This window comes from Oryctolagus cuniculus, chromosome X (assembly GCF_051225735.1).
Source record: "Oryctolagus cuniculus isolate XC-2025 breed Fujian yellow rabbit chromosome X, ASM5122573v1, whole genome shotgun sequence".
Taxonomy (NCBI): Eukaryota; Metazoa; Chordata; class Mammalia; order Lagomorpha; family Leporidae; genus Oryctolagus; species Oryctolagus cuniculus.
The window spans coordinates 100,436,476-100,461,922 of record NC_142888.1 but is presented as its reverse complement, the minus strand read 5'-3'; the positions used below and the strand labels follow the sequence as shown (position 1 = coordinate 100,461,922).

Genomic DNA, 25,447 nt, shown 5'->3' with positions numbered 1-25,447 from the left:
TAATGCCATTTCCAACTCACTGGGAATACTCACTATCTCAGCATCCTATTGTGTATCTTTTTAAAAAACAATGAAAAATATACTTTTGCTTCATTTTTACCATTTTGAAAAACAAATAACCATGCATTTACAAACTGGTCTTTGGGATGAATTGAAATGTTTTGTATATTGCCTTAGTTTAATCAGGGCACATCTGTGTTATCAAATGGTGCCTCATTTGATGTTACAGGGCACTGAAACTTTAATAGGAAGCTGAAACTGCTAAACAGAATTGCTTCTAGTTTGTCTCAGTTGCATTATATATCAAATTGGAGGCAACTAAACTTGATTCAGCCAAATATTGAAACCCTATTACCAGAGTCAGATGAATGTTGTAGCATCTGAGTATAAAATTATTAAATTTTGTAGGAGTGTCAGCTTCTCTTACACTAAAAAGACAGGTGCCATAGTCTTCTGTGTAGAAGGTGTGACGACAAAACCTGAGTGATCAATAATATTTGAAGGAGCAAATTTGTGTGCTAGAAAGCAGGCAGTCACATACTGGGTTTTGTTTGTTGCCTGCATGTTCATGCAAGAATTTTTCTATTTTGATCTATATCTTCATTAACCACTGATGTTGAACAGGGGAAAATGAAAATTGTGAATCACTCTTGGGACACTGGGGAAAAAATAAATTGTATAGATTTATTTTATAATTGTAAAGGACAGGAAGATTAATTTGTTGGTCTGGTCCAGCCTGAGATTCGTGTATAGGGGTTTTGTTCCAGTGATACTTGTATTCATCTATTTGTTCATTTATTTAGTAAAGCTAATTCTAAATATCTAATTCATTCAAAAGGTGTGTAGGCCCTGCAGCTACAGTAGTAAACAGGAAATACTGTGATGTTATTGATGTCAGGACCCAATGTAACAAAAATAAACATATATTGTGATTTCAGTGAGTATAATAACTGATGTAAGCCAAGTATAAAGTGCTCTGGGAAATAAGAACTCAAAATAGAGATTGGAAAGAAAAGAGAAGGCTTTCTGGAGGAGATCAATTTTAAGAGGAAATTTGAAGTTAAAAAAATATTAAGGAAGCTTGTAGAGTAGGGAGTTGTGCTCCATGTAGAGGGAAGACAAGGAAGAGAGAAGTGCATAGACTGCTTGGGTTGAGAGAGTAGTTTAGTAAAGACTGTGGGTAGAATGCAATGAAGGGAGTGTTAAGAGACATGATGAAAGGCATAAGCTTCCCAGACCATGTTTCATTTTGTAACATTCCTGGTAATACTGCAATATCATTAACCCCCAATCTAAGGAGAACTGTAAAATGCTCTTCATATTGGAAATTCCATTGTAATATAGTTTAGGCAAAGAAATGATAGTCTTTGAAAGGAATTATATTGTGAAAACTCTGGAATGTTTTCCCAGTATGAGTTGTTGCAAGTAAGAGTCTGGAAGATTGAAATATGAATCCTGCTGCTCTGTTGCTGAATATGGTAGGCATGTATAACATCAAATGCAACTATATGAATATTTCCAGGATATCAAACTAAGTTTTTTAATGGATATATCCTTTGTGCATGGAAATTGTGTTTTTGGCTTTTTGAGTTCTAAGATCTCAGTTAAAAGACTTTCCAGTGGCCTCTCTGTGTCTGTGTGTGTTTGTGTCACAAAAGGACAATATTTTTATCAAGAAGCAGGGAAAATCTAGTTTGAAAAGCAAATGAAAACACATAGAATCATACAGTAAAAAAAAAATAACAGTGAAACTTAGGTTTTGAAATGTAGTCAATTATTCCAACTGACAAACTCAGTATATTCTAACTTAGGGATTTGATTGTGGTGATGACCTTGATATTTCCTGAGTTTCTGGAATCTCTCTCCCTTGACAATGCTTGATAAATCACTTGAAGGTGATCGTGAAAGGGCAGGTGCATGCGGGGATGTGTGCACATGCAGATGTGGATGCAAGAATGCATTTGGGGAGGGTGGCTGCACATCTGTCCATGCTGGTGGTTGTATAAGAGCTAAAAATACAGGGAATTTCTTGCATCAAATAGTCATAGCAGAATTATAGGTATGCTAAATTTTGAAAAGAGAAGGAAGACTTTGGTCCACTCTATTTCTATGTGCTATAGATAACAGTATCTTAGGTCACACTATTTTTTCTTACCTTATTTTCTTGTTTCTATTGTAAAAATAATATGTTAATGTAATTCACTATAAAGAATGCAGAAAAATATATAGTAAAAGTACAACTTCCACTCCTCTTAAACATAACACTATTAACTGGTATTTATTTTCTCTTGATGTTTTTAAGTGAATTTCCCATTGCAGAGTATGAGAAGGAGGTCAATCCTTTCTAATTCAACATGTTGTGATATTTTGTTTTTGCTTTCTGTAGTTAGGATTTTGCATTGAGTAATCTTTCTCATTTTGTGAAGTGTCTGTGTGTGTGTGTGTGCTTAAACACTTCTGCATGTTGGGTGAATGAATGCCTAATACATTTTTTTAAAAGATGACAGTGCATAGATTTTCTAAATACGTGTCCATTGGTGAAATTAAGCCTTCATGGGCTGGGGTCAGAACAGGTGGCTGTATCTATTTCAGTTGCAGTCACTATGAACAACTAGCTTGGTAGTCCAGAGGGTCTTATGGTTAGTTTCTGCTGTCTTCTGGAGCAGAAGTTAAACAATTTCCTAGGCAGGCCAGAGCTGCCCTTTGCTCTCTAGAGTCTTCTGCTCAGTGTCAGCAGACCTTTTGAGAGAAGGGAGGTTATCACAACCATAGTGTTTTTTTTTTTTTTTTTTTTTTTATCAAACATGGGCATGGGCTGAATATTGACTTAAAGTTTTTCCTTTAACAGTAGTAAAGATTCCAAAGCCATGCATGAACTCTTCCAAATACCAACGTATGTGACGGAAACTGAGGCTCTTTGGTTTGACACATGATTCAGTTGATCGTGAAATTCATTCTACCTGCAAGAATGAATTTGCCTAAATAGGGAAGTTTCTAAGTAGTTAGTGGTTAAAAATGGTTATATCACTGCTGCTTGTCTTGAAATTAAAATAATTTAAAATGCCAATTGAGTCATGGCAAAGAGCTTCGTATCTTCCAAATTGCCATATATAACTGTACAAATTGGGGATGAATTAAGAAGCTTAAAAAAGATCTAAAAAAAGGAAATTAATGAAAATCATGATCTCTGTCCCATGGACAAGGAAACCTACGGATGGGGCAGTTTACTTGCGTATGAATAATTTCTCCTACTGAAAATGACCTTTGGAAAGGATGTCTTTCTTAGTATCAAAGATTGAAGTTATGGATAGGGGTTGCTTCTACAACTGGACTAATTTTTTTCTTTTTTATACATAGTTTACTCCTAATGTTGACATACCTGCTGACAAATACAAGTTATTGGTTAGTCACAAGAGGGTCTAGGCAAGAAAATCTATGCCCATTCTAAAAATATCATGTTTTTTGAATCTTTATTCTTTGCCAGGCATTTTTCTAGACACTTGAGATTACAAAATGCATATTTAAATGGCTTCCAGTTCCAAAACCGTATTTGTGCATGTATTTATGTGTGAGTGTATACAAATGCACATGACTGAGCTCACATGTGTGCTCACTAGAGCATGTGACAAATAAACACAGTATTAGAAGATATTGCAATATCAATAGAGGTTGGTAAACAAGGCCAAGGGAATGACTATATTTGATGATGCTGAATGGTTCTCAAAGCTAGATCTTTAAATGATTAGTTGACAAGAGAGAGAGAAATGGGGGAAAGAGCAAGTATGAAGGTAAGAAACACAAATGTACCTGATATATTTTGGGGTAGAAAGTATTCCAGAGGGTTGAGACTGAAGTATTTTCACAATCATTTTGGGAAAAGGGAACAGAGGAGGCTGTAATGGTAGGAAGGCTCAAAATTGTTGAGAAGGATTCCATCCTAAAGTTTGTTAGGGGTCACTGATTACTTTTTAAGTGGGAGGGTTAAGGTAGTTCAGTGATGCCATTTGCTGATGTAACAGTCGTGTTCATTTCAAAATACAGCTTTTGCTTTAGCTAATAAAAACTTTAAGTGGGGCTATCATTGCTCACAATTTGTATTCAAACTATCGCTTATTGAGCAAAAGGGTTTGTTTCAATTTCATTTGTTGGATTTGACAGAGATGCTTCTAAAACCAGTTAGATGAAATATATGAAATTTGTATAACTTAAATAAAATTAAATTTATAAGAAGTCAGTTAGATAATCCAAGTACTTGGGCTTTATTTCTGTCGTGGTTGCAGTAGCAAATTGCCACTCAGAAATATTTTTACAGAACTCTTGAAACTGGATTACTCGATTTTTTAAACTGGTTATTTTGAGTTTTCTTATCCTTTCTTGCAATGATAATAAAAGAACATAATAAAGATTCTAATGTTACCTCTATATGTTACCTCTTTCTTTTGCATTGTTTAATCTTGGCAACAAAATATTTTATATTTGATAAAGACTTCATCAATACTATTAAGATACCTTTAAAATGTTGTGACTTTAACTAGAGACATTTTACTTATTATATCCCTGATCAAATGTACTGAAATAGTCTGTGAATGAATGGAAATGGCTGTGTTAGCATATAAGCTTTAAATAAGTACCAATAGAAGATTTATGAAAAAGTACACTCTGTTTGGTCTTCCTCTTTCCCATAAGAAATATGTTGCTGACGATTCTTAAATCAGTGACACAGTTGCCAAACAGAAAATGCAGGAATCTATAGCATTCCATGATGTTGTATGTTCATATGCCAAAGCTAAAGCCATCAGCAACTCTGGAATTCTTTTGTGAGAGACCCTGAGGCTTGATGGGAAAATATCATGTCACAGCCAGGCTAATTTCACTTTGGCTTATAATATTCATTGAAACTTAGGTTTGGGAAGGGGTACAACCAAATAAATTGCTTGAGATTGTCTCATTAAAGATAACAAATGTAAAATTTATTAAGCTTTAGACCCCTTAGAGAATTCGCTTCATATTCCAATGCAGTAGAGGTGTTTAGTAGCCTTATACTGGTCTCTATTAAATGATATGTTAGTAAGAGATGATGGTTGAGAGAGCCCACGTGAAGAGCTTTTAGTGACTCTATGTGAGTGTTCAAAGTCTTGGACGTGTTTTAGCAGCTGATTCAAGATTAGCTCAGGTGGGTGTGGAGCTACAGATGCTCAGAGCTCTGAGAGCCAAGAATTTTCTGAATCAAAGCTGGAAATCAGCACAATGTCTCTCCGTTCTTTACATGTTCTGCAAAGAGAAGAAATGTGCAGATCTATTCTGGTCACTCAGTCTCATTGAATATTTATGGAAGTTCTGAAGCGAGTGAAATATTCCCAGATATCTCTTGAAGCTGAAACAGGCAGCTTGGAAATAGATAACCAGCAGTACTGGGTTTGTCTGTGTAGGGCAGCATAAATTAAAAAAAAAAATCACACAGGCGTTGTCAAATGTGCCATGTCTTGGTGATTTACCATAAAATTAATGAATTTTCTGAATCCCAGCAGATTAGGAGGAAAGAAAAGGAAAGTAAAATTAGAAAGAGTTTTCTTGAAACAGCTGTTTATCAGCACTTAGGGATACAGGTATTTTATTTAATTGATCAACAGAATAGAGGCTTCTATTTTAGTCCAACTCCTTGTCGTTTTGTAGAACTGTACATATTTGGTCATCTCTAAATTACTTCTATTACATTTGGGACTCTTTTAATAAAGGATCTCTTGATTACAAAGAACAGAAATCCATTTAAGAAAGCTCAGATAAGTAGCAATTTGTTATAAGAAAATTGTAGCCAAAATCACAGATGTAGAAACTAGAGAACAGTCACAATTCTTGGGCTGTGGAGCTGGAAAGGGGGTTAGTCAAAGCCATTCTGTCTTTTTGAAGAGCTGCGGAAGATTGCGTAATGGTTTTAATGAATGCTGTTCCTGAATCTTCATCTTTTCTCCTATAACTTTGAAGCTCCTTCCCACTCTGACTCCAAGCTGGCCATTTGACTTACTTTGGTCAAGGGGATATTAGCATACATGATATAAATGGAGCCTTGAAAAGTGCATGCAAGTTTCCTGTCTCATTCCTCTGACTTTTTCATGAAAACGTACCCATATTAGTCTCAGGGTCAATGATACTTGTGTAGCATGTCCACATCAGATAGGAGAGCGAGAGGGAGAGGGAGAGGGAGAGGGAGAGGGAGAGGGAGAGGGAGAGGGAGAGGGAGAGGGAGAGGGAGAGGGAGAGGGAGAGGGAGAGGGAGAGGGAGAGGGAGAGGGAGAGGGAGAGGGAGAGATCTTCCATCTTCTGGTTCACTCCTTAAATGGCTGCAACAGCTTAGGCTTGGCTAGGCTGAAGCTAGGAGCCAGGAACTCCATCTGGGTCTCCCATGTAAGTGGCAGGAGCCCAAGTACTTGAGCCATCATTTGCTTTCCCAGGTGCACTAGCAGGGAGATGGATCAGAAGCAGAATAGCCAGAACTTGAACCAGCATTCCAATTTGGGATACTGGTGTTGGAAGCCATGACTTAACCCACTACACCACAATACCGGCTCCTTCATTCAAATTCCTGACATAGAAAAACTCCATGTAGCTTATAGAAAGCCAATGAATTTATTTGCTTTTAAAAGTTTTGGTGTCTTTTAAAAATAGATTTATTTGAAAGGCAATGCTACAGATAGAGGGAGGGAGATTGGGAGAGGGAGAATGATATTTAATTTCCACTGGTTCGCACTCCAAATAGCCACAAAAACCAGGGATGAACCAGGTACAAGCCTGGAGTCATAAATTTCATTCTAGCCTCCCACATGGGTGTCAGGGGCCTAAGCACTTGGACCATCTTCTGCTGTCTTCCCAAGTGCATCAGCAAAAGCTGATCAGAAACAGAGTATCCAGGACTCAAACTGACACTGCAATATGGGATGCCAGCATCACAAAGAATGGTTTAACCCACTGTGTCTCAATGTCAGCTCCTGAATTTGTTTGCTTTGAGTCTTGTGTTCACCTGGTCTGATTACCTCTGGTAGAGGTGGTGCTAGTGGTAAAAAGTCCACTCTGCCTGTCAAAAAAAAAAAAAAAAAAAAAGAACAATGTTACATGGTTTGTGGGAGTTTAAAGGGGAAGATTCTTCTCAAAAGGAGGCTATGACCAGAAAGTGACTGTGATTAATATCTCTAATTAAAGGAAAAGCCTAAAAAGTAGCAAAATACATTGTATATTTTATTTGTGAATTGGTTTACCAGCTTGAAATAAAATGCTAATTGATATTTTCAAATGTGTATTTTCAAATATTCAGAGCTAACATTAGTGAGTCTTGACCATATGTTACATACTGTATTGATGTTTTATATTATTCGATGTTCACTCTTACATTATGGATGTGGGATTATTATCATTCCATTTTGTAAGTGAGATCTGAGCTTTAGCGAGATAACTTGTCCTTTGTCATTTCAGTAAGATAAAGGTAGAGCCAGTGATATAATCTAGGTTAAGCAGAATATGAACCCCATGAACTTTATCCATTCTCAATGACTGCCTCTACCAATTATAGAATGACTAGGAAAGTAAGACTGTACGACTTGGTGCCTAAATGATAAGACTTACTACATGCCTAGTTGGGTAAGTGATGGCCAATTAACTTATGATTCTGAAGGTCATTAAGAGTTAGTGTTGCTGGGTAAGATAGGGTTATTTTTCTCCTTGTTTCCTTCCTTAGAAACCTACTCAGTCACACTTGGGAGATTAATGTCAGCAGATTCCACTTTTCAATAGGCAAGTAGATTTGCACTGAATCTCTGTTGGTAGCCTTGTCTCACCTCCATACTCCATGTCTGCTCATCTCATGTTCAAAGCATCTCAAGGTTCAGTGTTTTTAAATAGTAAACAACTTATCTTTTTTGGGAAGGAAGGTAGATACTTAGCTGCTGAGGGTAGTGGTTTGTAGTGTGTGGGTCAAATTGCTCAGTGGAAAGACTGACTCCTCACTGTTTTCTGTTTGGTACATCATCCCTGCTTTCTGTGGCACCTGGTACCTCTAAGACCCGAACATATCCTTTGTTCTGCATGGAAAATTATTTTTTCTCTAACGAATACCTCCTCTTTCTTTGGATTCCTAGATTATAACAACCTCTACTTTGCTAAGATAGTTACCTCTTCTCTACTTTCAGTCTTCCAGAATTTCATTGAGATTTCTATGTTCTCTGTCCTTGCGAGTAAAATTTGAATACTACAATTATAGTTTGGGAGGAGAGAAGACCAGGATGTGATCCATCACCGTTTAGGAAATCATCCTTCCCATATGAGCTTTTAAATGAGAACTTCTTCACTTGGGTTGTTGTTGGCTTTGTCTGAAAATTTTATCGGTAATATTATTTAGTAGTATGGCTTTCCTGGGATTGGCGCTGCAGAGTAGTGGGTGAAGCTCCTGCCTCATGCCGGCATCCCATATGGATGTAAGTTTGAGTCCCTTCTGCTCCACTTCTGATCCAGCTCTCTGCTGTGGCCTGGGAAAGCAGTGGAAGATGGCACAAGTCGTTGGGTCTCTGCATCCACATGGAAGTTCCTGGCTCCTGGCTTTGGATCGGCCTAGCTCTGGCCATTTGGGGAGTGAACCAGTGTACAGAAGAACTAACACCCTCTCCCCTCTCCCCTCTCCCCTCTGCTTCTCTGTAACACAACCTTTCAAATAAATCTATAAATCTTTAAAAAATTATAGCTTTCCATATGAAGCTTCCAAACAAATAGACCAAACAATTAGTAAGTTCTCCTAAATGCAGTGAGGTGGTTTTTCCCCATAGCTCAACTTTTAACTAAACAGTATCTCATTTCATCTCGTTTTCTTCCTGGACCAAGGAAGATTCCTTGACCTGCAACTTGGGAGAAGGACATTCCTGGGGTAAGAAATTGATATTGGAACAATAGCTATTCTGATGTGGTGCTAATTCTTACTAGCAATAGCTTCCTTTGTTCATGATTTGACATTCACCTCTTTACTTTGGCTTCATGTGTTTTGGATAACACTTTTAAAGGTTAATTAGCATTGGTTTCCCAGAAAGCTGTGATAATGTTACTGTAACAATAATCTACTCATTTTATAAGCATTGTAAATGTTCAGTTCTGCATGCAAAGAAAGCTTCTGCAAAGACTGCCATGTTGATGAGAGTTGGTACAGGTGTACAAGTCTACAGGAGTCTTTTTGGTGAAGAATCAGTCTATTGCTATTATTGCTTAAGAAAAAGACACACTTGAGAGAGGCCTCATGTTTGTAGTCCCAGTGCCAGATATGAGAAAACTTATTGAATGTTCGTAGAAGTTGTAGGGATTTAAAAATGTTATTGCGGCTATTGATTTCTAGAAAACACTCAGAATCTGATTTCAAAATATATTTATGAACTGAGGACTACCCTACCTCTCCATAAATTATTAGATGGAATTTTTGTTGAATTCCCTGATAATTTTAAGGGGTGAAAGTATATAATATTAAATTAATGCTTGGATAAGGACTGAAATACTGGCTTGTATGGCCTGACAAATTTCTTTATAGAAGCTGAATATTATTTTCTAGATCAAAATAATCTGATTGACTTTTAGTAAATTAACTCCTTTTATTCAACAAATATGTCTTAAAGTTCTATCCTGTCCCAAACAACACTTTTATAGATCATTATGAACTCAAAGATCTTAATAGATTAATGTGGGTGCTTACATAATACAAAACAATACAGTATAATATAGGTGCCATATGAGCAATATAAATTATATGTTAGGGAAGAAAGCCTAAAGCCTGAGAGATGATCTGGTAAGAACTATTATTTGAGTTGGACCTCACAGTTTAATTAGCAAAGGGATAAGATCCTTGCCAGAAAGAATATCATAATCAATGGCATAGAGATAAGAAGGCACAAAGTATCAGGGTAAACAGTGAATATGCAATTTTGGTTGGGGTTTGTGATACACATGATAGATTTGACTGGAAAAGTATGTCAAGAATACCCTATGTGGAACTTAAATGTTAAGTAAAAAAGTTTAGGTTTTAATGTGAAGTTGTAGCAAAATATAGAACTTATATTCAGCTATTAGATTAAACAAGTGCACAGTTGCAAGATGGTATAGGGAGGAGATTCTAAAGACTGGCAGGTTAGGAGTGTAAAGCAGTCATCTTACCATGAGGAGACTAGGGCCTGGATCAGAGATGACATTGAAAATGCAAATGGAGAAATTTCAACAACTCCTATTACAAATAGCCAACCTTCAGTTGAAGCAACTGATGGGATATCAGAATAGAGAATTAGTGGAAAATGCATAATCATTGAGTTTTTAAGACTGGGTAATACATGGTATTCTTAAAAGGCATAAGAAAGTTTATAGGGGAAATAGTGAGTTTAATTCATTTACAGTTTTGTAGAATCTGGGTGAATAAGTCCAGTAGACAGGAAGATGTATAAGTCTAGAATTTGGCGGGAAATGTAGGACTTAAAAGTAAAGGTTCTATTTGCATAAATGTAGGACTTAAAGGGAATGGGTAGCATCTTCAAGGTAGAGAAGTATACAGGAAGAGATGGGCCAAACCTTGGGAACAAGGTAACAGACAAGGAGGCAGAAGAAACATCAATAGTTAAGGGACATCAATCGATGTAAGAACAGAACCAAGAGAATGAAGCATCTTAGAAGACAGGGAAGCAGAGTGGTTCATCCAGAGTGCCCAATGTAGAAGAGGAGCAAGTAAGAGAATGAGAGTTCTCTGTGCTAATGTGGTCTCTCAAGATGGTGCCACAGAAAGACACAAACTCCAAGAAATCAACCTGGAAGTTTAATTTAGACTTGACTTTATGCAAGATGGAATTTTTGATTCAGGAAATTTTGAACAATTTCTCTTGGAGAAGGTTAAAGTCAATGGGAAAACTGGAAATCTCAGACATGTTGTACACATTAAACATCTCAATAATAAAATCACACTCTTGGATCACCATCATAGTGGAGGCCCATTTGATATTTTATTGCCTTTTAATGTTTCTTTTTTTTTTTTTTTTTTTTTTGACAGGCAGAGTGGACAGTGAGAGAGAGAGACAGAGAGAAAGGTCTTCCTTTGCCGTTGGTTCACCCTCCAATGGCCGCCGCGGCCGGCGCGCTGCGGCCGGCGCACCGCGCTGATCCGATGGCAGGAGCCAGGAGCCAGGTGCTTTTCCTGGTCTCCCATGGGGTGCAGGGCCCAAGCACCTGGGCCATCCTCCACTGCACTCCCTGGCCACAGCAGAGGGCTGGCTTGGAAGAGGGACAACCGGGACAGAATCCGGCGCCCCGACCGGGACTAGAACCCGGTGTGCCAGCGCCGCTAGGCGGAGGATTAGCCTAGTGAGCCGCGGCGCCGGCCGCCTTTTAATGTTTCAACAGCTTGATGGTTTCAATTCCTTCTAGTAATTCTGAATCTTGACTGCATTTGAATAGTTGTTGGGTTTTTTTAGAAATTCAAATGTCTCGATGACTCTGACCCTGACTCATAGGTGTTGTGGTTTGGTAGACTAGAAATCAGATGAGGAACTCGGTTATGTGTGTTCTACAAGTTCCACAGGGGATTCTGTGGCACATGCTAGAATGAGCATCTCCAAGTTCAAGCCGCATGCTCTGCAACAGCACCCACAGAGGACTCTTGTAAACTGGTGGAAACATTGCATTCTTTGAAGGCTAATTATGCTGAGCGCTCTCTTAAATCTCCAAAGTTTTGCTTCCTAAAGTGCTATCTCAAAAGTGTATTTATCAGACATACCTGGTATTTTTCTTGTGAATTCAGCTTTCTATGCATGATTCTGGATGAGAATCCTCATTTATGGGGCTTCAGTTATCTGTGTTTAACACATTCCCAGGTGATACTTATGTACACTAAAGTTTGAGTTTTTGTCAGAGACATTCCAGATCACACACACTTTGAAGTCTCAGTGGAGAATAAGGCACAAACCAGAGTAGAATTTCCTTTGAGACTTAACTGTGCTAACTTCTGTAAGCAAAATTGCTTTCACCTTGTTGAGAATTTAGCCTGTGGTTGTATATCTACTGGGCTGACTTTACTATGCCCTTTATCTCGGACCCAGTCTCCCTTTCCTTCACCCTTCCCTAACTCTGTTGCATACTTTGAAGGTTACAAAGGTCAAGATTAGATCTTAGCTCACTTCAGACACTCATCGGAATAAAAATAAATTTTTGTACTTCTTTCTTAGAACATCTGTCTAATGAGTGCTTGACATCTATCTATCCCTTTAGCAAATTTAACCAATGAAGGAAGTGAGCATGGAAGAGAAAGAATTGTGACAAATATATCATGCTAATATTAGATGTTAATATTAGGGGAAGCTGGGTGTAGGGTTTATGGGATCTTTTTGCACTACTTCACAATTTTTGTTTTGTAAATTTTAGGCTATTTTTGAAATAAAATTAAAGTTTCTTTTTTTTTAAATCAGTCGTGTCTGACAAACAGTTCTCTAACAGGTATTTGAAATGCTTTACCAAGAAGTGAAGAACAATTTTCATGTGGTTTCATGTGGTTGCCTCTGACAAGGAGACTTGGGAACTTTGTTATTTCCAGATTACTCAAGATAAATATGGATCAGAGTCTGAGGATTAGGACAAACTACACTTAGGGGCTTTCTTTGCTCATGAAGTAATAGGAAGAAAGAATATTTAGAAAGGGATTTGTAGTTTATTGGTCAGTGAAAAAAATTGTATTCTTTAAAAAAAGTGAATGAGAAAAGTGTATTGAATTTGGTGATTAGGAAATCATTGGGTACTTTAAAAAGAGAACTTATTCAGGGAATTTGAGTATAGGAGCCGAATTTTAGGGTGACTCATGAGACAGCAATTGCTTAAGGAAGCAGCAGGTATGTATTTCCTCTTTGAAAGATTTTGATTCAAATAAGTTGTAGAATAGTATATTTAGATGGGAGAAGAAATTAAAATGAATTTGTCTTTCAATATTGGAAATATATGTACCTGTTTATGTTTGTAGACAGAAGTCTGGGAGTAAAGCTCCCAATTGGGGAAAACAGGGATAGAGAAGCAAGCTATAGGAAAGAGCAGATAATTGACGAAACAAGGTCATGGAGGACTACGTCATTAGATTTAAGGTATAGATTAACAGACGGAAGGCTTATAAAGAATTTTTCATTGATACCAAACTAGGAGAGAGGGAGAGGATACTCTAATTCTTGCATATTTTTAAAGTTTGGGAAATATTAGCAAACTCAGAGAAGGAAAGTTTCAAGCTACTAGTTCTTCTCAGGTTTTCCTGAAAAAAAAAAAAGTACTTGTAGCTTTAAAAGAGAAGATTTAATAGCTACAGTCTTTCTGAAGCCAGGGAATGTAAGAAGTCAAAGGCTTGGAATTCAGAGATAGATTGATGTACAGGGAATTGATCAATACCTCAACATTTCCTAGCAAATCATGTGGCTGGGCACAGATGATGTGTTTTTCTCTTTGATAGATGTTTTGAAAAGTAGGACGCTAAGGTGTGGCTACTGAAGTAGTCCTTATATTGATTTGAACTGCCTTCATATTGCTTTGGAAGCCACTTCTAAGGGACTAGTTGCACTGGGGACACAAAATCACTTCAGAAAGAAGGAACAAAATCAGTGATGTAGACAAGGACAGAGCTTACTGTAGTGTATTAGAATGGACTTCTTTTTCTCTAGGGCAAGAAGAAAAGATTGGTAAGGTGATCATACAGATGTTGATGTAGAGAGAAATACTAACTCATATCTGACAGCTGTAATTTTCTCTAGCCAGTTTAATTTCTAAGATGTAAATGGAGTAGGTCTAGAAGTAAGAAACTGAGAAAGGTGGGAAACATTGGAACAGTGGTTATGGAAAGTCTGTGGAGAAGATACAATTAACACCATTATTAAATAGTAGAGTTTGCACTCAAAAAGGGTATAAGGAATGCAAATTAGCACACACAAATTATTTTCTCAAAAGATATTCTGTGCCTTTAAGAAGGAATGTGAATAGGGTGAGTTAATGGCTGTCAGCCTATTCTAGCCAGATTCATAGAAAAAGCAGCCTCTGCCCAATCTGCTAACAGTAAAAGTCATTCCTGAAAAAAAAAATTGTCATGCTAAAGAAGTCAGGGTACAGAAATAGAATCATTTGTAGGCCAAGGTAGACCTTAAGGTAGTTGAATGATTGGAAGACCTTTCTCTTGAGATATAACTTTCCAAAACAGGTAACATATTTCCAGTGTTACTTTTCAACCCTCCAAAGAACTATACCCAGGTCTTGACATGCAGTCATCCCTTGCTTCTTGGGAATGATAGACAGATATAACATAGATGTTTCTCTAATAACCTATCACTCTACTTCAGATTTTTAAAGCTAAACTTGTATCTAATGTTTAATATAGAGATGGAAAAAACATTAATCATAAATGTACAGCTTAATGACATTTTAGAAATTGTGCACATTTGTATAACCATCTCCCAGATAATGAAATAGCTCTCTAGAAGCTCCATTTGGGTCCCCTCCCAATCACTCTTCTACTCTTCCTCAAAGCTAATCACTTCCCTGACAACTATCACTGTTGCTTAGTTTTGCCTCTTTGTTAACTTTCTACAACTATATATTCTTTTGTGTCTGTTTTAATTCAACATTATGTTTATGGGATTAATGCACCCTTATTTTATATATTATATATATATTTTATATGTTTTATATAACTTATATTTTATATAAGTTCATGAATAAGTTCATTCATTTTATTGTTGCACTGAGTACATCAATATTACCTATTCTTTTGATGGACTTCTGAGTTTTTTCTAGCTTTTGTGTATTACGAATAGTGTCCCTATAAATATTCTTGTACATTTTTGAACATGAGTAGATATATATATATATACATTTATATTGGAAATATGTGTATATAATATGTATATATTTTTAGAGACAGATTGAGAGTCTATTTGTACTTCTAAGAAGAATTTTAAAGAGGAATTATTTATTTGAAAGTCAGAGTAATAGAAAGGGAGAGACAGAGATCTTCCATCTGCTGGTTCATTCTCCAAATGACCAAAACGGCTGGGACTGGGCCAGGGTAAAGCCAAGAGCCAGGAACTAATTCCTGCTCTCCGACATGGTGGCAGGGGCCAAGTACTTGGACTTGCTGATTTCCCAGGTGCGTTATAAGGGAACTAGATCAAAAGCAGAGCAGCAAGGATTCAAACTGGCTCTCTGATAAAGAATGCCGGTGTTGCAGGCAGAGGCTTAACACATTGTGCAACAAGCCTTGGATAGAAAGATTGTCTCTTCATTGGTTTACTCCCAAATTCCTACAAAAGCCAGGGCTGGGCCAGGCCAAAGAAAGGAGTCTAGAACAAAATCCATGTATCCGACATGAGTAATGAGAACGAAGTACTTGGATCACTTTCTGCCTTCCAGAATGTGCTTTAGCAAGAAGCTGGAATGGAAAACAGAGCTAGGACTTGAACTTAGGCACGCTGATATGTAATGTGGGTGTCTCAAGTGGTGTCATACTGTTGAATCAAATGTCTACCCCTCTACTGGATCTTTTTTTCATTTCTGTCAGTCCTATCTTTGGTTTGCCTAGTAATTCCATACACAATGAAACTTTTAAAATTATAGAATCTTTGGATAAATTTTCTTTAGAGAGAATTTTCTTTAGCTTCTATCAAGAAGTTAGAATAATATTAGGTCACTTCAATCAAATCAAGATTAAATTCATTTAAGGTTAGAGTTTTTTAATTTTTGTATGGTCTACACTATGTCTGATTTTTTTTCACCAATAGGATATAGCCTTAAGACATCACAAATAAGGCACTGAGTATTTATCATAGCATCATCTCCTTGGCAGGCTCTAGATTCCAATTTTTAAATTATTTTCCCCAAATTTCTCATACCATGAGATTGCTGAAACCTGTCCTTAGCTTTTCTCTGCTCATCTTCCCAGCCCTTCGGACTAGGTCTTCAATGAAACAGCAGCTATTTTAAAGGATATAGCAGCATGGAAGGAGGGGTTCACCCCAATGAGCTTCTCTTTGGGATCTTGGCTCCTCAATTCCTAGCTCTTTGGTAGCTTCCTGATACCTTCAGATTCATTTAAAAAATTGAGGTGAATTTCATATAACATACAATTAAGCATTTTGAAATGAATAATTCAGTGGCATTTAGTATATTCATAATGTGTAACTACTACCTCTGTGTAGTTTTAAGAAACTTAAATCACCTGAAAAGAAAACCCTATGCCAGTTAAATCATTAAAATATTCCTTCAAATCCAACTTGTCTAGTTATTCAAGGATAGAAGATTGCTATGCAACAAAATAATCCATAAAAGGCAGAAGTAGACTTTTCTTTATTAGTGCAAACTCCTTTTAGGATATGCAATTTGCACTTAAAAAATAATTGTTATGACTTGAGCAGCCCTTTTCCTGATTGTCGAGGAACAACTTAATACTTTATTCCTTTTAGGATATTTTTTTGTTCTACTTAATACTATTGCTTGAACTCTAACACACAATTATTCTTGGGTGTTTAAATTTAATGGAAAAGTGATCCCTGTTAAATATAGGAGTGGGAATAAGAGAGGGAGGAGATGTACAGTTTGGCACATGCTCAATTTGACTTGCCCCAAATGGTAGAGTTAGAAACATGCCAGGGGATTCCAATTCAATACCATCAAGGTGGCATGTACCAATGCCATTTCACTAGTAAAGTGATGAGTTTCAGTTCATAATTGATCAAAAAGATAGGATTAAGAGTCAAAGGGATCACATAAACAAGACTAGTGTCTGCTAATACTGATAGAATAAAAAAGGGAGAGAACGATCCAACATGGGAAGTGGGATACACAGCAGACTCATAGAATGGTAGATGTCCTAAAGAGCACTCTGGCCTCAGAATCAGCCCTTAAGGAATTCAGATCCGGCTAAAAAGCCCATGAGAGTATTTCAGGCATGGAAAGCCAAGACACTCTGGCAAAACCAAACAAACAAACAAACACACACAACAAAACAAAACAAAACAACTAAATGAAAGATCTCTGTGACTGAGATCCCAGCAGAAAGAATGGGCCATCAAAGAAGGAGGTACCTTTCTTTTTTTTTCTAGCTTTTATTTAATGAATATAAATTTCCAAAGTATAGCTTATGGATTACAATTGCTTCCCCCCCCCCCCATAACATCCCTCCCAGCCGCAACCCTCCCCTTTCCCACTCCCTCTCCCCTTCCATTCACATCAAGATTCATTTTCGATTCTCTTTATATACAGAAGATCAGTTTAGCATACATTAAGTAAAGATTTCAACAGTTTGCTCCCACACAGAAACATAAAGTGAAAAATACTGTTTGAGTACTAGTTATAGCATTAAATCTCAATGTACAGCACACTAAGGACAAAGATCCTACATGAGGAGTAAGTGCACAGTGACTCCTGTTGTTGACTTAACAAATTGACACTCTTGTTTATGGCATCAGTAATCACCCTAGGCCCTTGTCATGAGCTGCCAAGGCTATGGAAGCCCTCTGAGTTCACTGACTCTGATCATATTTAGACAAGGCCATGGTCAAAGTGGAAGTTCTCTCCTCCCTTCAGAGAAAGGTACCTCCTTCTTTGATGACCCATTCTTTCCACTGGGATCTCACTTGCAGAGATCTTTAATTTAGGTTTTTTTTTTTCTTCCCCCAGAGTGTCTTGGCTTTCCATGCCTGAAATACTCTCATGGGCATTTCAGCCAGATCTGCATGCCTTAAGGGCTGATTCTGAGGCCAGAGTGCTGTTTAGGACATCTGCCATTCTATGGGTCTGCTGGTATCTCACTTCCCATGTTGGATCATTCTCTCCCTTTTTGATTCTATCAGCTAGTATTTGCAGACACTAGTCTTGTTTATGTGATCCCTTTGGTTCTTAGTCCTATCATTGTGATCAATTGTGAACAGAAATTGATCACTGGGACTAGTGAGATGGCATTGGCACATGCCACCTTGATGGGATTGATTTGGAATCCCCTGGTATGTTTCTAACTCTACCGGTTGAGGTAAGTCAGCTTGAGCATGTCCCGAATTGCACATCTCTTCCCTCTCTTATTCCCACTCTTATATTTAACAGTGATCACTTTTCAGTTAAGTTTCAGCACTTAAGAAGAATTGTGTATTGATTACAGTATTCAACCAAAAGTATTAAGTAGAACAAACAAAAAAAAAATACTAAGAGGGATAACATATTAAGTTGCTCATCAACAGTCAGGGTGAGGGCTGATCAAGTCACCGTTTCTCCTAGTGTTCATTTCACTTTAACAGGTTTCCTTTTTGGTGCTCAGTTAGTTGTCACCTATCAGGGAGAACATGTGGTATTTGTCCCTTTGGGATTGGCTTATTTCACGGTACCTTTCTCTGAAGGGAGGAGAGAACTTCCACTTTGACTATGACCTTGTCTAAACAAGATTTGAATTGGCGAACTCAAGAGGCTTCCATAGCCTTGGAAACTCATGACGAGAGCCTTGAGTAATTACTGACATCATAAACAAGAGTGTCAATTGTTAAATCAACAACAGGAGTCACTATGCACTTATTCCCCATGTAGGATCTCTGTCCTTAATGTGTTGTACAATGTGAATCAATGGTATATCTAGTACTGAAACAGTACTTTACACTTTGTGTTTCTGTGTGGGTGCAAACTATTGAAATCTTTACTTAGTATATACTAAATTGATCTTCTGTATATAAAGATAATTGAAAATGAATCTTGATGTGAATCAGATGGCAGAGGGAGTGGGAGATGTGAAGGTTGTGGGTTGGAGGGAAGTTATGGGGGGAAAAAGGCACTATAATCCAAAAGTTGTACTTTGGAAATTTATATTTGTTAAATAAAAGTTAAAAATTGTTATAACTGTAAAACAATGCATGCTTTTTGTAAAAAGTACCTGTAATACTAACTTTCTAGGAATAATCCATTTATTGTTTGTATTTCCTTCCGCTGATTTTCCTGAATTTATCATATCAGTAAAATTGCAATCCAGGTTGATTCACTTGCTAACTTTCTCCATGAATCAACTGCAAGAACACAATGCTCTCAAGTGTCTGATTTTTTCCACTAAAATTCTTGATGATTTCCCCAGGTTTATTTTTGAAGACACTACTTTTAATAGCTGAATAATATTCCTAATAGCAATAATTTACCCTGCTAATCAGGATTTATTTACAAATATTTTCCTTATAAAATAATTTCTGCCACCTTTTTATTAAATTTTTATTTATATCTTGAGGAATAAGTTTAGTAGATTAAAAAACATGAACCACATTTCAAAAGGTTATGATACATTTGCCAAATGAATTTCCCAAACAAATTACTGCAGTTTATTGTTACTTTTGCAGGTTGGGTATTCCACAGAATTGGGAAAAGTGACTCCTACAGTTACTGAAGGTTGTCTTTAGTTCTTTATTCCCTGGGCTACCATTTTGCCACAAAAAATCTTTAATGAGAATAGTTAAGAAATATTCCCAATCAGCACACATGCCAGTAGTGTATAATTTAATGTAGATTGATTTAAGGATCCCTTAGCACTCCTGCCTCTTTCAATCATAAATTTTATACAACTAATACAATAAAAATTCCATGTATATTCATATGAAATGGTAATGCCATTAATTAGTTTGCACCTGAAAGGTCTGTAAGGCCTTTAAATTCACTTAACAAGAGTCCATGAAATTGGCCCATGCATATAAATCTTTTATTTACTTTTCTTATTCATCTCCAATCTTTCCATTCTCTGGCATCAGGTTCTCATGGTTGATGTATATAAATGTATATAAAAGTTTGATAATATATTGTTTATTTAAGAAAATAAGATAAAAAAGTATGTAACATTTTTGTTAGGGTTGTAACAGTATATGTACACATTACTTTGTAAGTGCCTAAAAACACTTTGGAATGATACATAAGAATTACTAGGAGTAGGTTACCTGGGGTTATGTCGAGTGATTTCTGGGTGGATGATGGATGGAATAGGAGGGACATTTGAATCATACCAACGTATTACTTATTGAACAATCTAAATTAAAAACTCAAGATCACAATTTTGTGGCTTTTCGAAAAATCAGAATACATGTAGATGAATTCTTATTCCAGTATCATTTGTAAGAACAAAAAATTGAGAAAACTTCAATATTCATGAAATGGAGTGGAGGTAATTAAATCATAACATAGTCAAATAATTGATAGGATTTATTTACCACTTAACTGAGATGACTACAAAATTTCTGTGAGTACTGGTATCATCAGTTTAGAAAGGGAGTAGAGTTGTGGTTGTGGGTAGGCAAATTATGAATTTAGTTTTAGACAGGTATGGGAGGTATATGTGGAATATCTAGGTAGGTATGTCTAGTAGGTATTTGCATATTTGCTTCAGAGACTCAAAGAGTTTCAAGCCTTAATTCATAGGTGTGTGACCTGGTGGCATAAAAGTGGTAAAACCACAAATGTGGATGATATTCCAGGAGAGTGGAGGTATTGAAGACATACCTGAAAAATGGAGACTTATTACTTCCATGGGGTAAAGCAAGTAATCAATATTATCTTGTAAAATCATGCATGGTTTATAAAGTTACTAGCATTTTTAATATTCATACTTTTAAAATATTTAAAATTTTTGAATTTTAAAATGTTTAAAATCACTTTAATATAAAAAGTAATTCGTGTCTAGTTGGTTCTGAGTGAGGATTATATTATAGCTTTTTGGGGTCAGGGGTCCAGATCAGAATTCTAAAAGCATTAGCACTAAGAGAGTGTGAAATCATAATATCTTTGGGTGATTAGACCAGTTACTTTAAAGTCAGAAAGAAAATGGAACATGTTGTTGCACCTTACATGTCTAAAACTGTTAGGTTTAGATATGCATATCTATATATAAATAGCTGTGTGTGTATGTATATATATATATACTTGTTTATGTATTTATGTGTAAATATATAAAATCTCACAGTTTAATTGTTAAAAGTAGGTTTATAATACTAGAATTTTCCTTACAGATTATATAACTGAGGCTCAGAAGTTAGCTGACTTACCTAAAGTCACTTTTGAAGAAATGTGTAAAAGCCAGTGGTTCTCAATTCTGGTATAAGGCAGTTATCCATGGAACTTTAAAACATTACATATTCCTTGACTCCATGAAGACTGTAATTCAATAGCTTTTTGGTATGCCCTTGGGTGATACAATTTCAATATGCTCAATGAGAGAGTCTGTTGTGCCATTAGAGCAGTGGTTAAGAGTACCAACTTGGGGTTCAGATGGCCTGAATTCAGATATGAGTCATGGTTCTAGGTAACTGTGAATTTTGGAAAATTCTTCTTTCTTAACTCATTTATGCATCTCTCTGGTGAGGATGATAGCAGAGCTATCTTGTGGCAGTATTGTGGAGATTCAGGAGCATGTGTGTGCCGGGTGGTCTCCACTTTGCCCTCTAGATCTCTGCTCCATTTTGCTCTATGCCGAGAGTCTCCCTTGCATGGCTCGTATCAAGGAGTTCTCTTGCCTTCCAACTTCTGGCTGGGATCAACTAGCAGAAGGTAACAAGTCAGGAGAATGTGGGTATTTATTCCCCCTGTTCCCTCTGCTAGTTTGCCACGAATTCACAGTGGCTGCCTTCTTCTACCTGAGGTCACAGCTCCTGTCAAATGGCACTCTCCTACAGCTACCTACTACAATACTATCTAGAGTCCAGTAAATACCAACCACCCTTGTCCATTCAGCAGAGGTGTCAAAGGACTTCAGGCTATGTTAGCCCTGGGATACTGTGCCATTCTTTAATAATGTTCACCTTTTTGTGAATAGTTCTTCATTAAACTGTCATTTATCCCATTTCGCTGTGCCATCTGTTAACTACTTGGATCCTGACAGGTATTAACAGATAGTGTGCTCAGTGCAGTTATTGGTACATACTGGTTTGTACATCAATGTTTGTCATTGAAGGTGAAGTCCTGTATAATGCATTCTTCAAATATATGCATTCTTTTATCTCATTTTGAGTTTATTCTTCAAATTTCCATGGAATCTGGTTTAAACAGAATTCAGGTAACAATGTTCCTCAGCCAAATTTTCTTTTGTTCTTGATACATTCTTTTTAGAAAAGGCGATAATTAAAAGATAAATTTGTATTTAAATATTCTGGAACATTCAATTAGTGTGAAACAAACCTGGGGTCTCATGTTTGTTCTGCTTTTACTAACAAATCAGAAGAAGCTTCTCCTAATTCATAGAGTTCTTCCAAGAATCAAATGAGATAAAGTACGTAAAATGCCTAATCTCACCTCTCAGGCTTTTTGCCAAGACTTTGGCAGATTGATGGCCCTAAGTCCCTACATGGTAATCAGGCATCACCTACAGGTTCCAAGTGGTTTCTAGACTGGCTTTCTCAGGTAGGAAATGAGGTAGTGTGTTTTAAAAAGATGCTCAGCAATGATGAGGAATCCAAAAATAGGCTTCTGACTTTTTTTTTCCTTTTCTGAAAACCTAAAAAGTCCAATAATGAGAATCCCATGTCGTCTCAGAATTTCACGTGAAACAATTTTGTTTTGTCAGTAGTACTGAAGATAATTGCCAAACTCCAAGCTCATGTTTCTTTTTCTAGTCTGGAATAGCAAAATTTCAGGTTTTCCAACTCCTTGTGTTCTTCATTGTACTAAACTCTTCTAGTAACTGTAAGGCTGCTGATGGCTGATGGGAAGGAGATAGGACAATAACCAGCAAATAACATCATGTATTTTGAATTTTTACTCCCTTCCCACCTATCAGTTAGAGAACATTAATTAAAGGGCACATTAAAAAAGCACAGATCTATCCCTGCTTAGGGAATATTAGCTAAAATCTGGGCCCTCTACTTTATACCATTATTTTATGGGAAGGATAGAAATAAAATGGAACCTTAAAGTGACATGTCATTTATTCTCCAAACAGGATTCTTTCCTTGCACTATATAAAATGAAGCTTGAAGATATTGACCAATGTTGGTAGTTTTAATTTTTTTCTTTTACTGTAGTGGCCTCATTATATTATATGATATTACTCTTGGAACATCAATCTTTCTTACTGATTTCAATCTAAAGAATAGGTCAAATTGTTAGGATGTGTAAATGAGCAAAGTTGACAGTGATATGCAGTCGGCATTTTTTCCTCCCTGTAATTTTGTACCAGAACTAATTGTTATTCCTGTGAATTTTGATTTAGTTTTAAACACACATCAAATGAATTAAACAGACTTATTTGGTTTACAAATTAAAAATATATCTATTATTCGTTTTACAAAGTGATTCGCCAAAAAAGTGCCCTTGTATTCCTGTGTTTCCAGATGCATGTAGGTGTTTGTTTAATGATTCACTGTGGAAGTTAAAGGAAAACTCAAGTGTTGAGAGGTAAAACTCTTTGGAAGTTATTCAGAAAAGTGAAAATGACTCAGATTGTGTAGGGAAATAGAGTTAAATTGACAAAAGTTCCATCTCTTTATGTAGTTTCAGTAGTACATTACCAATGTCTACATGGAGTCCCATCTCCCTTCTTAAGCACAGGCTCAGAGTCCAAGCTTTGCTTTCCTCTTTTAAACCAGTTTCTGGTTGGTGATGCTGTTGAACCAATACCTTCATGCCTCATATCCCTGTTTACCTCCCTATTTCATCCCCCCTCTAGACATTTCACATTGCATATCACCATATTAAAGATTCTCTTATATCATGCAGAAAATATATTTTTTTAATCTTATTGAACCTAGCATTTCCCAAACTTACTTGACCAAATGATCTCTTTGTAAAGGTTATGACTGGAGTGGGAGTTTGGCAGTGGTTAATACACGGCTTGGGATATCTGTATCTCCTGTTGTTGTGCCTGAATTCGGATCCAAGTTTTTCTTGTGATTCCACCTTCCTACTGACACACATCCTCAGAGGTAACAGATAATGGTTACGTATTTGGGTCCCTGCCACCTATATGGGAGATACAGATGGAGTTCTGAGCTTTTGTGGGCATTTGGGAAATAAACCAGCAGATGGAAGATATTCTCCCTTTCTCTCTCCCTCTCTCCCTCTCCCTCTCCCTCTCCCTCTCCCTCCCTCCCTCCCTCCCTCTCTCTCTCTCTCTCCCCTTTTCCACCCTCATTATCTTTCTTACCTTACCTTTCAAAGAAATAATAAATAATCAAACAAAATTTAAAAATAAATGTAATAACTAGAAATGCCTAAAAGGATTTGAGAGGTCCAATGAGTTCATTTTGAAAATCCTTCACAACATTACTTATTGCAGTTTATACAGAAGGCCTTTATGAAGTTTAAAAAAAATTTAATAGGTCCCAGAACTAGGCATTTAGAGCTGGCATACCCCTGATAAGACCACACCATCCCTGCAACTGCAGAACTAGATATAAAAGAGGTTCCAATTCCATGATCTGTGAGGAAAACCTACCCATCCTAAAGTAGCAACACTACCCACAGTAGGATTCAGGCCATTCATGGAATAATTTCCCTCAGCACTATCAGTTTCAGCACTGCAAGCTGCTAAGATCATCCCTTAGGAAGAAGCTTTGATTACCTCTAAGTACATACCTTTCCTGAAGAAACTCAGTTCCACATTCAATATCATTGTGCCTTATGTATCTGTTTGCCTCAGATACCCCCAGATATCCAAACATCAGGTAATCTCTCATTCCATGAATTTTCTAAATCTGACCCAATATCTCACTCCTCCATGATGCCACATATCATTCTAATGCACTCTCTGCAACTTTCATTCAGTCATCAGCAACGTCCTTAGTATCTTCAGCTATGAGCACCCTTTTCATCCTTGTCTTAACTGAAACCTGGTTTGCTTTGAGGATACAGATGGCCCTGCTACCCTTAATGTGGTAGCTACTTTTTCATAAACATCCCACATTCCTCAAGTCTCTCTTCCCTCCTTTCTCAAAAACCTAATCTCAAAACTCCAGCCATCAGGGCAGCCACCCCTCATTGTTAAAGTAATTACTGAAATCCTAGTTATACCTTATAATTTACTGGAAATTTTAGCTTTTTACTTCCTACTTTCTGTTGCTTCTCCTTTCATCATTCTTTGTGACTCAATGTCTGAGTAGATATCCTAATTCTCTGACATTTCTGTCCCTTGAAATCATCTCCTTGAATTATCTTCACTTCCACCCCATCTCAATCAAAATTTTTCACACTCATAGTCTAGACTTTGTCCTGATGAAGAAACTGATCTTACAGAAACTTGATTTAAAGGATCTTACTCTCTAAACATGACTTCTTGTCTTTATAGCTTATTAATTCTGGTAGCTCTAACTCAACAATATTTGTAGACCTCCGATCCATTCAAATTTTTAAACTGTTCATGACTCCCTGCATACCCTCATTTCCTCCCCATCATGCCCAGATTCTATGGTCTATCACTATACTTAACACTTTTCAA

General features: G+C 36.8%; 1 long non-coding RNA gene and 1 pseudogene across 3 annotated transcripts in view; both read left to right on the top strand.

Moving 5' to 3' along the window:
- The window catches only part of LOC149119712 (uncharacterized), a 394,158-nt gene that overhangs the window by 90,991 nt on the left and 277,720 nt on the right, over positions 1–25,447 (top strand). The gene's annotated exons all lie outside the window — the stretch shown is intronic.
- LOC127484987 (ribosomal protein eL22-like 1) lies at positions 10,774–12,625 on the top strand (annotated as a pseudogene).